Raw genomic sequence first — 14216 nt, 5'->3', positions numbered from 1 at the left:
ACTTTGGGGGGAAAAAAAGTCAAAACGACAGCACTTTTAAAAGGGAGAAGAACAGACAAAGGAAACATGTGGGGAGGTCAGTGGGGGTGGTGGGGGAGTGGGGGGGGGAAGAGAGAGAGAATAAAACCCACATTGCTAACTGACAAAGGTAGAGTTACTGCCTTTGCTGTTGAATTCATGTATCACTGGACATCAGAGTGCCTCTGGGAAAATTAAAAAACAGTCAAATTCACAACTTATCTTAGACGAACCTGTCTGGAAGTGGTCACAGCACAGAAGCAGATAAGTGGATTTTAAACATGGCCTTAAAATAAGTCTGCAGTAGTGAGTAGAGTGGGTTCATTCTTGATTATATGTTTTATTAAGCTATGTCTCTTGATTAAGCTTAAATTATAAGCCATATGTATTAATTTAACCTGAAGCAGTGTTTTGTAGAGGAATAAGACAGTGCTATTTTCTGGGTCTGTAGATTGAAAGAAGCAAAAATGGCCTTTAGTAGAGTGATATGCTCTTCTTGTTAGATGTGGGAGTTTAGGGAGAGTTTACAGGTTACTGAGGATTATGTCTGCAATAAATGCCATTGGTTGCGAATCCTATCAGATTGAATGGATCGGTTGGAGAGGCAGTTAGCAGCAATGAGGAATTTACAACAGCAAGAGGATATGATGGATGGCAGTTATAGGAAGGGGGCCAAGTCTCAGATACAGTCACACAGATGGGTTAACTCCAGGAAAGGTAAGAAATAGGCAGGTAGTGCAGGAGCCTTGTGTGGCTGTCCCCATTTCAAACAGATATGCTGTTTTGGAAAACGTAGAGGGTGATGGATTCTCAGGGGAATGTAGCACGAACAGCCAGGTTTCTGGTATTAAGACTGGCTCTAATGTAATGACATATCAGGTTTTAAGCAATCGATTGTGTTAGGAGACTCGCTACTCCGAGGTACAGACAGACATTTCTGTGGACAACAGCAAAAAATCAGAATAGTGTGTTGCTTCCCTGGTGTCAGGATCAAGGATGTCTCAGAGAGGGAGTAGAATGTTCTTAAGGGGGAGAGGGGCCAGCAGGAGGTCATTGTACACATTGGAACCAACGACATAGAAAGGGAAAAGGTTGAGATTCTACAGGGAGATTATCGAGAGTTAGGCAGGAATTTAAAAAGGAGGTCCTTGAGTAGTAATACCTGGATTACTCCTAGTGCTACAAGCTAATGGGGGCAGGAATAGGAGAACAGAGCAGATGAATAAGTAGCTGAGGAGCTGGTGCATGGGAGAAGGATTCACATTTTTGGATCATTGGCAGCTGTTTTGGGGTAGAAGTGACCTGTACAAGAAGGACGGATTGCACCTAAATTGGAAGGGGACTGATATACTGGCAGGGAGATTTGCTAGAACTGCTCGGGAGGATTTAAACTAGTGAGGTGAGGGGGTGGGACCCAGGGAGCTAATGAGGAAAGATTTAAATCTGAGACTGGTACAGTTGAGAACAAAGGCGAGTCAAATAGTCAGGGCAGGCAGGAACAAACAAGGTAGGACTAATAAATTAAGCTGCATTTAGTGCCATGCAAGAGGCCTAACAAGGAAGGTAGATGAACTCAGGGCATGGTTAGGAACATGGGACTGAGATATCATAGCAGTTACAGAAACTGGCTCAGGGATGGACAGGATTGGCAGCTTAATGTTCCAGGATACAAATGCTACAGGAAGGATAGAAAGGGAGGCAAGAGAAGAGGGGGAGTGGCATTTTTGATAAGGGATAGCATTACAGCTGTACTGAGGGAGGATATTCCTGGAAATACATCCAGGGAAGTTATTTGGGTGGAACTGAGAAATTAGGAAGGGATGATCACCTTATTGGGATTGTATTGTAGACCCCCTAATAGTTAGAGGGAAATTGAGAAACAAATTTGTGAGGAGATCTCAGTTATCTGTAAGAATAATAGGGTAATTATGGCCAGGGATTTTAACTTTTCAAACATAGACTGGGATTGCCATAGTGTTAAGGGTTTAGATGGAAAAGAATTTGTTAAGAGCCTACAAGAACTTTTTCTGACTCAGTATGTGGATGTACCTACTAGAGAAGGTGCAAAACTTGACTTACTCTTGGGAAATAAGGCAGGGCAGGTGACTGAGGTGTCAGTGGGGGAGCACTTTGGGACCAGTGATAATAATTCTATTAGTTTCAAAATAGTGACGGAAAAGGATAGACCCGAACTAAAAATTGAAGTTCTAAATTGGAGGAAGACCAATTTTGATATTAGGCAAGAACTTTCAAAAGCTGAACGGGCATAGATGTTCACTGGTAAAGGGACGACATATTTGTTTTCAGTACAGGTTACAGCATCTGCAGTAATTCGCTCCAAATAGAAACCCAAGTCCACTCTCTACTGTGAGCAATATACAGTGCTATTAAAAATCAAAGTAAGTTACCTTCTTAGATAATAATTGTTAGTAGTATCTTCATTTTATGAACTGAAAATAGAAAAAGAAACATCACAGTTTTTGTTGTAGGGGCTAGTTACTACAGATGCTGGAATCGGTCCTGACAACAAAAGAAATGCTGGAGATTACAGCAAGCCAGGCACAACCATGGAAAGACAGCAAGCTAATATTTTGAGTCCAGATGACTCTTTATCAGAACAACAATTCTTGTCCAGTTGATACACAGTTAATGATGGAAACCCAATCCAATGCAAAAGGTGAGATTCACAGAATATGTTTGTTGGAGAAATACACCTGCATACATATCTTGCTTTTGAATCTTTTGAAGCTATCACCCCTGAAGGTTTCACAATTGAGGGTATTGCAGATCAAAATGGTCTACTTCAGTGCATTATGTACTCATGAGGCAAAAAAAAATCCTGAAATTTATGATGGTGTTCCAATTTTTCTGCTGGCCTCGACTTTCTAGGTGATAGAAGTTGAGGGTTTGGAAGGTGCACTTCACAGAGCCATGATAAGTTGTTGCAATAAAGAAAGTGAATGTTGCAGGTGGTGGATGGGATGCCAATCAAACAGGCTATTTTGTCTTGGATTGTGAGAAACATTTTGAGCATTGTGGGTGCTGTACCCATCCAGGCAAGTGGACAGTATTCCATCACACTGGAGTTACTTGCTTTTTATCAGTTCAAGGCTGGACGTTGTATAGGTCTTGCCACATATGGAAATGCACTGCTTCAGCACCTGAGAAATTGAGCCTTTTACTGAAAGTTGTGCAATCATCAGCAAACGTGTGTGATGGAAGGGAAAACTCATTAACATCATCGTCGGCTGTGCCTTGCAGATGAGGATGACTCTCTTCCACTCTCAGGGTGAGTCTGTAGGTGGCTGTACAGACTGATACAGCTACCACAGGCTCTGTTATACTTGGGGCAGGTGGTGGTCACAGAAAGGGGTGAGTGGGGCATTGGTGTGGCATTGAGTTCCTTTTGCTGTTTTCACCTGACGGCAAGAGTCGAGGTGCTCGATGGCTTCCTGGATGCACCTCCTCCACTTTGAACAGTCTTGGGCCAATGATTCCCAGGTGTTTGTGGTAATGCCCCACTTTGCCATTGGGGCCTTGACGGTATCACTGAAACACTTTCCAGGTCCTGCTCATGGCTCTGTGAAGTGCACCTTCCAAACCCTCAACTTCTATCACCTAGAAAGTCGAGGGCAGCAGAAAAATTGGAACACCATCATAAATTTCAGGATTTTTTTTGCCTCATGAGTACATAATGCACTGAAGTAGACCAGTTTGATCTGCAATACCCTCAATTGTGGCTTGTATGCCATTTTGAAGCTGGGAGTAGGGCACCTGCTTGGGGAATCGTGTCAATCTTGCAGATGACGTGTTCAACTCATTGTAGCTGATCAAGGTGGTCAGTGCCTCGGTGCTGGGGATTTTGGCCTGGTTGAGGATGCCGGTGTTGGTGTATCTTTATTCCCAGTGGATTCACAGGATCCTGCATAGGCAGCATTGGTGCTCCAGTGCCTTGAGGTGGCTGCGTAGACAGGCATATAGGAGGACAGGAACGACCACAGTTCTGTAAACCATGATCTTGGTGTTGGATCTGATGTAGAGAAGGCCATCCACCAGCTTAAAAGCAACAAGACTGCTGCAGCAGATGGTCTCTCTCTGCTGAGGCATTGAAGTGCAGAGGCAAAAAGCTCCTGCTGCATCTACATGCCCTTGTCTGTCTTATCTGGAAGGAAGATAGTGTCCCAGGAGAGTTCCAAGATGCCACAGCCATAAGTATTTTCAAAAAAGGGAACCAGTCTGACTGTGGTAACTACAGGGTAATCTCCCTGCTGTTGACCATTGAAAAGCCATGGCACTACCAATTGGGAAACATTATGGAGCATCCTTCCCCGCTTTAGGTGCACCATAAAGTTGGTCATCATCCTTCGCCTACTCCACAGCAACAAAGAAAGACTACAGTTCAAACAAAATCCTATGGCCATGAAAGGTGGATATCAAAGTGAATTTTGATGGCATACCCTTTTATGTGCTTCCTGATCTTCCACACACTCATCCCTTCATTCCAGATCTGTCCACAGTCTCAGAGCTCTTTCTTCTTATCTGTCTATATCTATCCTTTTCACTTAAGAGTCATAGAGGTGACTCTTCAGTCCAACTCATCCATGCCAACCAGATATCCTAAATTAATCTAGTCCCATTTGCCAGCACTTGGCCCATATCTCTCTAAATCCTTTCTATTCATTTACCCATCCAGGTGCTTTTTGAATGTTGTAATTGAACCAGCTTCCACCACTTTCTTTGGCAGCTCATTCCATACATACCACCCTGTGCATGAAAAAGTTGCCTCTTAGATCCCTCTTAAATCTTTCCCCTCTCACTTTAAACTTATGCCCTCTTGTTTGGACTCCTCCACCCCAGGAAAAAGACCTTGAGTATTTAGTCGATTCAAACTCTCCCTGTAGTTTAGACCCTCCAATCCTGGCAATATCTTTGTTAATCTATTCTGAACCCTTTAAGTTTCACAACATCCTTCCTGTAACAGAGAGACCAGAATTGCATGTAGTATTCCAATTGTGGCCTAACTGATGTCCTGCACAGCTCCAACATGATCTCCCAATTTCAATACTCAGTGCTCTGACCAATAAAGGCAAACACAGCAAATGCCTTCTTCACTATCTTATCTACCTGTGATTCCACTTTCAAGGAATTATGAACGTGCACTCCAAGGTCTCTTTGTTCAGCAGCCCTGCCCAGGACCTTACCATTAAGTGTGTAAGTCTGAATGCATGCAGTATCAGGTAAATGTGCTGATGGTGCAGATCGAAATTGGCAGGTATGATGTGGTAGGCATGCAGGGGGATTTGGCAGAAGGGGGATCAGGATTGGGAGCTGAATATTTGAGGACATACATCCTTTTGAAAAGACAGGCAGGTGGGCAGAGGGCGTGGGGGTTGCCTTATTTGTAAGAAATGACATTAAATCAATAGGAAGAGAAGAAGCAGGGTCAGATGCGATCTATGTGGGTTGAATTGAGGAACCACAAACATAAAAAAAACAGTTGGAGTTAAATACAGGCCTGCAAACAGTAGTCAGGAGTGGGGTGCAAGATACACCAAGGGATAGAAAAGATGTATAGGAAAGGCAAAGTTACAGTGATCATCAGGGATTTCAAAATGCATGTGGACTGGGAAAATTAGGTTGGTAGTGGATTGCAAGAAAAGGAATTTGTGGAGATGCCTTTTTGGAGCAGCTGGTGGTGAGACCCACTAGGGAACAGTCAATACTAAATTTAGTGTTGTGCAGTGAGGCAGACTTGATAAGAGAGCTTAAGGTGAAGAAAGTCTTAGGAAGCTGTGATCATAATATGATAGAATTTACCCTGTAATTTGAGAGAGAGAAGATAGAATCAGAGGTAATGGTATAACAGCTGAATAAAGGCAACGATTGAGGCATGAGGGAGGAGCTGGGTAGAACTGACTGGGAGAGGAGCCTCGCGGGAAAGACAGTGGAACAGCAATGGCGGGGGTTTCTTGGAGTAACTCAGGAGACACAGCAGAGATTCATTCCTTGGAAAAAGAAGTGTGATAAGGGAGGATGAGGTAAGTATGGCTGACTAGGGAAGTAAGGGAAAGCATAAAAGCAAAAGAGAAAGCATACAATGTGGCGAAGGGCAGTGGGAAACCAGATGATTGGGAAGCTTATAAAGACCAGAGTGTAGTGCTAGAAAAGCACAGCAGGTCAGGCAGCATCGGAGGAGCAGGAGAATTAATGTTTTGGGCAAAAGCCCTTCATCAGGAACCCTTGTTCCTGATGAAGGGCTTTTGCCCAAAACATTAATTCTCCTGCTCCTCTGATGCTGCCTGACCTGCTGTGCTTTTCTAGCACTACACTCTGGTCTTTGTAAGTTTCCCAATCCTCTGGTTTCCCACTGCCCTTCTGATCTCCAGTATCTGCAGTCCTCTTTTTCTCCAAGCTTACAAAGACCATCAGAGGGCAACAAAAAAAGGGGGGAGAAGATTAAATATGAGTGTAAGCTAGCCAGTAGTATAAAAGAGGACTGTAAGAGTTTCTTTTGATAAATAAAGGGCAAAAGAGAGGCGAAAGTGGATATTGGACCACTGGAAAATGACACTGAAGATATAGTAGTGGGGAACAAGGAAAGGGCTGAGGAACTGAGTAATTACTTTATGTCAGTCTTCACAGTGGAAGACACAAATAATATCCCAAAATTCAAGACAGTGAAGGGGCAGAACAGAGTGTGGTGGCCATTACCGAGGAGAAAGCATTCAAAAAACTGAATGGCAGGAAGGTGGATAAATAAACTGGACCAGATGGACTACACCCCAGAGTTTAGATTAGATTCCCTACAGTATGGAAATAGGCCCTTCGCTCCAACAAGTCCACACCCACCCTCCAAAGAGTAACCCACCCAGACCCATATTTACCTTATATTTACCCCTGACTAATGCACCTAACACTATGGGCAATCTAGCACACCCAATTCACCTGAAATCTTCGGCGTTTCGGAGGAAACCGGAGCACCCGGAGGAAACTCACTTAGACACGGGGAGAATGTGCAAACTCCGCACGGATTGCCTGAGACGGGAATCGAACCTGGGAGTTCTGAGGGAGATCGCTGAAGAGATAGTGGAGGCGTTAGTGGTGACCTTTCAGGAATCACTGGAGTCAGGAAGGGTCCCAGAGGACAGGAAAATCGCTAACATGATCCTTGTTTAAAAAGGCAATAAGGCAAAAGACAGAAAATTACAGACCGATTAGCCTAACCTCAGTTGTAGATAAGATATGGAATCCATTGTGAAGGATGAGATTTCTGAATATTTGGAAGTGTGGTAAAATAGGGCAAAGTCCGCATGGCTTCATCAAGGGGAGGTCGTGCCTGACAAATCTACTGGAATTCTTTGAGAAAGTAATGAGCAGGTTAGATTAAGGAGAGCCAATGAGCTGCCAGAGGATTTAACCTTGCTAACCAGTCTACCATGAGGAATCTTGTCAAATGCCTTTCTGAGGTCCAGATAGGTCACGTCCACCGTTCTGCCTCATCAATCCTCTTCATTACTTCTTCAAAAATCTCAATCATGTTAGTGAGATATGATTTCCCACCACAAAGCCATGTTGATATCCCTAATCAGTCATTGTCTTTCCAAATGCATATAAATCCTGTCCCTCAGGATTTCCTCCAACAATTTGCCCACCACCAATGTCAGGCTCACCGGTCTATGGTTCCCTGGCTTTTCCTTACCTTTCCCAGTGTAATAACTCAGTCATTCTTTTGCTGACCTATACCCTCTCAATTCACATGCTTCTATATCCAGCTTACCCAATGAGTCTTTCCGAAATGATTTGATTACCTGCCCAGATTAAATGCTTCCCAGTCTACCTGCACATATGTTTAAGCCACATTAGCTTTCTTGCTCATTCATTCATGTACTCCAAGTCTTTTCCAGTCTCAGTTTTCACATTGATTGTCACAGAGTCATAGTGATCTACGTAAAAGGTCTTTTAGTTCATCACATCTGTGCCTGACAAGAACAATCATCTAACTATTGTAATCCCATTTTTCAGTACTTGGTCCATAGGCTTGTACACCTTGGCATCACAAGCGCACACCTAAATACTTCTTAAATATTATGAAGGTTGCTGCCTCTACAACCTTTACTGGCAGTGAGGTCCAGATTCCCTCCATTATCTGGATGAAAAAGGTTTTCCTCACATCTGCTCTAAATCTTCAGTCCCTTCCTTTAAATCTATGCCTCCTGATGTTGATCCTTCCACCCTGTCTATGTCCTTCATAATTTAAAAAATCTCAATCATGTCTCCTCTTAATCTCCTTTCCTTTAAGGAACACAATCCCAGTCTGTCCAATTTCTCTTCATAACTGAAACTCTCCTGTCTTGGCAACTGATAAATCTCTTGTGCAACCTCTCCCATGTTATCACATCCATCCCATAAAATGGATTTCAGGACTGCATACAATTTCTAGCTGTGGCTTAACCATGGCATCATGGCTAAATCTCATGGCATCTCTTGCTATGTGAGCTTCTAGTTTAATTGCTAAATGGTGCCAAGGGAGGTCACATCATCACTAGAATTGTTTTTATGTCCTTTTTAGACCAACACTATAATGAGTTTAGGAGCTGAATTGTTCTGAAAGAACCCATATTCAGCATTGGTAAGCAGATTATTGGTCAGTAAGTGTTATGGACCAGGCCTGACCCCTCAAACCATTTTTTTAGCAGGTAGCCCTGACGGTAACTTTGCTATTTCTTTTAGGTAAGTGTCTGGTGTTTATTCCCAGAGTAAATTAGCTGGTCTGACTGCCAAGTTTTAAACAAACAATGTATTCGCAAAATTATGGAATGAAACACAAAGAACAGAAAATAGAATACCGGACAACTTGTCCTATCCAAAAACCTGACTGACTATCCCAACTTAATGCTGTTGTTCCGAAAATACTTGCAATAGTCCCAATAAACATATCCCTTAGCACAAAGAGTAAAACTGAAACAAATAGAGCCTATAGGCCTGACGCTAGAGGGAGAGAGTACCCGGCTGGACTTGCCCCAGCAGCGTTTCTTCACACTCACTGCTGCTGAACTGAATCAAAAACTCTAATCTAAATGAAGGCTAGCTACACAGCTAGCTGGCTACTCCCCTTTGATTATACTGGATTTTTCAAGAGATGAAAGCCTTAGGCCAGAGGCATTATCTGTTAGCGGTAAACAAAAAGGGCCCTGATAAACCTTTCAAACCCAGCCTAGTTGGAGCCTGGCCAATTCCCTGCTCTCTGGAACAAAAACTCATAGTATAGTAACCTTGTAAAAAGACCAACATTATGACATGATTTGGCGATGCCGGTGTTGGACTGGGGTGTACAAAGTTAAAGTACGAATATGTGATTTTTAACATTATGACAGTAAGTGACAGTACTGCTGGTAACTCTCTCATCACATAATTGATCGCCTACTTAAAAATCACTCTGAGTTCTACTGCTGCCATTTTGGAAGTTCTACCCATCTTTTTACATGACTGTGGGATTGAGACCTCAGGACCAAATTACATCCTTATGATTCTATGACATTGTTATATTGGTCATTTTACAGGAACAACCTAGCTAGGATAAGCTGTTTCACAAGTCCTTCCAGTTTTGAGTTATTTCCCTGCACACACTGAATTTCAAAACCTCACTGCCATAACATTACCAACCTTTCCATTTTGCTCCAACCTGACAAACATCTAATTCTCTATCCAACCGAGTAGTCATCAGAAAATCATGGCAGGAGGTAAATAACAAAAGCAAAAGCACCCAGAGGAAAGAGACATTCAGTGGCATTCCCATTGCTGAAACCTCCACTGTCTTTCCTAAGGTTTACCATTGACCAGAAACTGAGCTGGACTAGCCATAGAATTACTGTGGATACAACAGTAGGTCAGAAAATAGAAATTCTGCAATGAATAACTCGCTCCTGTCTCTCCAGTGACAGTCTACTATTTACAGGGCACAAGCCAGGTGTGTAATGGAATGCTCTTCACTTGCCTGGGTGAGTGTAGCTCCAACAACATTCAAAATGCTTGACACCATCTTGGACAATATAGCCTGCATGATTGGCATCATATCCACATTTTCATATCACTCTCTTCACTACCTAAGCACAGCAGCAGCAGTATGCACCTTATGCAAATTGCACCGCAATAACTCAGCAAGCCTCATTTGACAGCATCTTTCAACCTGGGACCTTTACTACCCAGTAAGACACAGGTAGATGCCTAGGAATGTCAACAGCTGCAACTTCCTCTTTGAACCACACACAATCTTGATTTGGAACTATATCAGTGTTCCTTCACTATTCCTGATTCAAAATCCTGGAACTCCCTTCTTGATACACTGTTTACCAATTCATCAAGAACTGCAGTGGTTCAAGAAGGAAGCTGCCATCATCTTCTCAAGGACAGTTACGGACAGGCAATAAATGTTGGCCAAGCCAGCATTGTCCACATTCCACAAATAGATTATAAAAGGAAGACACAATGAAGAAGAGAAAAGAGTCAAAACATTCTTTACTTTTAAAAATTCTAATTGTTTTTTTCAGCATATACATCCTCAGAGACACTCCACGAGCACTTATGTGGGCAATATAAATCTTTTCTCAATTGATGGTGATAATTGGCACTGCAGCTTTGTATTGCATGAATAGAATCCAAGGTAATTTGTATTAAGTTTATCAGTGTTTTCAAGATATTTTACATTTCAAGTCAAAAAGTCAAAAATTGAAACCATGCTGTATCCTGGAATTCATAAATGAAACTACTGATCGCTACACAAAGGAATATTTGACATAGTTGGATCCATCTATTTCAGGCTGCATGAGTGAGGCTGCGCTGTTGATCAGAAACATAACATTTTAATCAAATTTAACTTGACTATTTATGTTAAACTTGTATTCCCAATGAGAGTGACTTAATGTCATAAAGTGTAATTTAATGGTTTTATTAACTTCAGTGAGGATTCATAGATAAGTTCAGTTCAACACATCTTACTTTTAGTATGGAAAAATCCAATTGAACGACATAATTTGCATGGAATGTGCAACAGAAAATTGTGCTTCATGCATTTGGTAGAGGTAATAAATTGTGCCTTTTAATGGAAGTTGGAATGTTGTTTCAATATTCTAGATTGATAAAATGTTGTAACTTTTTGGTTGAATGCTGGGAGATTCACATTCTTGTTACACTTTATAACATTGTAACCATAACAGAGAAAAACACGAATATATTGCCTAACAAGAATCAACTAAAAATAGACTTAACTATACTGTGGTACCATTACTAGTCAGCCACATGGGTGTGAGTCTTGAGTCACATGTAGGTCAAGTAAGGTTGGCATATTTCCTTTCTAAAGGATGTTCGTGAACTGAATAGGTTTTGTACAGCAATTAACAATGGTCATCATTAGACACCTACTTCCAGATTTATTTTTCAAGTTCAAATTCCGTCAACTGCTATGGTAGGATTCAAACCCAGATCCCCGGAGATTTTCCTGGGTATCTGGGTATCAGATTACTATGTCATCTCCTCCCTGAGAGTATTAAAATTAAGAACAACTTCAGCATCTCAAAGCTGACATCAGTGAAGCAAGAGATCATAGAATCCCTACAGTGTAGAAACAGGCCATTCGGCCCAACAAGTCCACACCAACCCTCCAAAGATTAATCCACCCAGACCCATAACCCTTACCCTATTACTCTACATTTACCCTGACTGATGTACCTAACCCTGAACACTATGGGCAATTTAACATGGTCAATTCACCTAAGCTGCACATGTTTGGATTGTGGGAGGAAACCGGAGCACCTGGAGGAAACCCATGCAGACACAGGGAGAATATGCAAACTCCACACAGACAGTCACCTAAGGCTGGAGTCGAACATAGGTCACTGGCGCTGTGAGGCAGCAGTGCTAACCATTGAGCCACCGTGCCACCCTTATTTTCAAACCAGATTGCCAATCTGGTTAATCAAAGAGCATACAATGGCATATTAAAAAGCAGATGGGTTACAATCAGGGGAGGGAAAGGGAACCGGCAAGCAGGCAGGGATCCCCTATGGCCATTCCCCTCAACAATAAGTATTCCATTTTGGATATTGTTGGGGGGGACGACTTATCGGGGAAAGCAGTGGAGCACAGGGCTCTGGCACAGAGACTATTCCTGCTGCTCAGAAAGGAAGGGGGAAGAGGAGCAGAGCAGGGACTCCATAGTTAGGGGGACAGATAGGAGGTTCTGTGGGGACGAGAGAGACTCACGGTTGGTGTGTTGCCTCCCAGGTGCCAGGGTTTGTGATATCTCTGATCGTGTTTTTGGGATCCTTAAAGGGGAGGGGGAGCAGCGTCAAGTCGTGGTCCACATAGGTACCAATGACATAGGTAGGAAGAGAGATGGGGATTTAAGGCAGAAATTCAGGGAGCTAGGATGGAAGCTCAGAGCTAGGATGAACAGAGTTGTTGTCTCTGGTTTGTTGCCCGTGCCATGTGCCAGTGAGGTGAGTATTAGGGAGAGAGAGAAGTTGAACACGTGGCTACAGAGATGGTGCAGGAGGGAGGGTTTTGGATTCTTGGATTATTGGGGCTCTTTCTTGGGTAGGTGGGACCTCTACAAAGAGGATGGTCTTCATCTGAACCAGAGGGGTACCAATATCCTGGGGGGGATATTCGCTAAGGCTGTTGGGGTGGGTTTAAACTAATCCAGCAGGGGGATGGGAACCAAAATTGTAGGTCGAGTATAGAAACGGTTGAGAGTAGGGAGTCCAAAATCAAGTTTCAGGGATGCAAGATGGCACTGGCAAGCAAGAAGTTGGTTTGAAGTATATCTACTTCAATGCCAGGAGCATCCGGAATAAGGTGGGTAAACTTGCAGCATGGGTTGGTACCTGGGACTTCGATGTTGTGGCCATTTCAGAGACATGGATAGAGCAGGGACAGGAATGGTTGTTGCAGGTTCCAGGATTTAGGTATTTCAGAGAAGATGGTAAAAGAGGGGAGTTGTAGCATTGTTGGTCATGACAGTATTACAGTTGCAGAAAAGATGGTTGGGGACTCGTCAACTGAGGTAGTATGGGCTGAGGTTAGAAACAGGAAAGTAAAGGTCACCCTGTTGGGAGTTTTCTATAGGCCTCCGAATAGTTCCAGAGATGTAGAGGAAAGGATAGCAAGATGATTCTCGATAGGATTGAGAGAGACAGGGTAGTTGTCATGGGGACTTCAACTTTCCAAATATTAACTGGGAACACTATAGTACGAGTACGATAGATGGGTCAGTTCTTGTCCAGTTCTTGCAGGAGGGCTTCCTGACACAACATGTAGACAGGCCAACAAGGGGCGAAGCCACATTAGATTTGGTACTGGGTAATGAGCCCGGCCAGGTGTTAGACTTGGAAGTAGGTGAGCACTTTGGTGATAATGATCACAATTCTGTTATGTTTACTTTAGTGATAGAAAGGGATAGGTGTATACCACTGGGCAAGAGTTACAGTTGGGGGAAAGACAATTACGATGTGATTAGGCAAGATTTAGGAAGCATAGGATGGGCAAGGAAATTGCAGGGGATGGGCATGTTAGAAATGTGGAACTTATTCAAGGAAAAGCTCCTGTGTGTCCTAGATAAGTATGTACCTGTCAGGCAGGGAGGAAGCTGTAGAGCACGGGAGCTGTGGTTTACGAAGGAAGTGGAATCTCTGGTCAAGATGAAGAAGAAGGCTTATGTTAGGATAAAATGTGAAGGCTCAGTTAGGGCTTTTGAGGGTTACAAGGTAGCCAGGAAAGACCTAAAGAGAGAGCTCAGAAGAGCCAGGAGGAGACATGAGAAGTTGTTGGCAGATAGGATCAGGGTAAACCCCTAAGACTTTCTATAGGTATTTAAGGAATAAAAGAATGACGAGAGTAAGATTAGGGCCAATCAAGGATAATAGTGGGAAGTTGTGTGTGGAGTCAAAGGAGATAGGGGAAGCACTTAATGAATATTTTTCGACAGTATTCACTCTAGAAAATGACAATGTTGTCGAGGAGAATACTGAGATACAGGCTACTAGACTAGGTGTGATTGAGGTTCACAAGGAAGAGGTATTAAACATCCTGCAGAGTGTGAAAATAGATAGGTCCCCTGGGCCAGATGGGATTTATCCTAGGATCCTCTGAGAAGCCAGGGAGGAGATTGCTGAGCCTTTGGCATTGATATTTAATTCATCATT

This window comes from Hemiscyllium ocellatum, chromosome 5 (genome assembly GCF_020745735.1).
Source record: "Hemiscyllium ocellatum isolate sHemOce1 chromosome 5, sHemOce1.pat.X.cur, whole genome shotgun sequence".
NCBI classification, from domain to species: Eukaryota; Metazoa; Chordata; class Chondrichthyes; order Orectolobiformes; family Hemiscylliidae; genus Hemiscyllium; species Hemiscyllium ocellatum.
Note: the sequence above shows the minus strand (reverse complement) of the source record.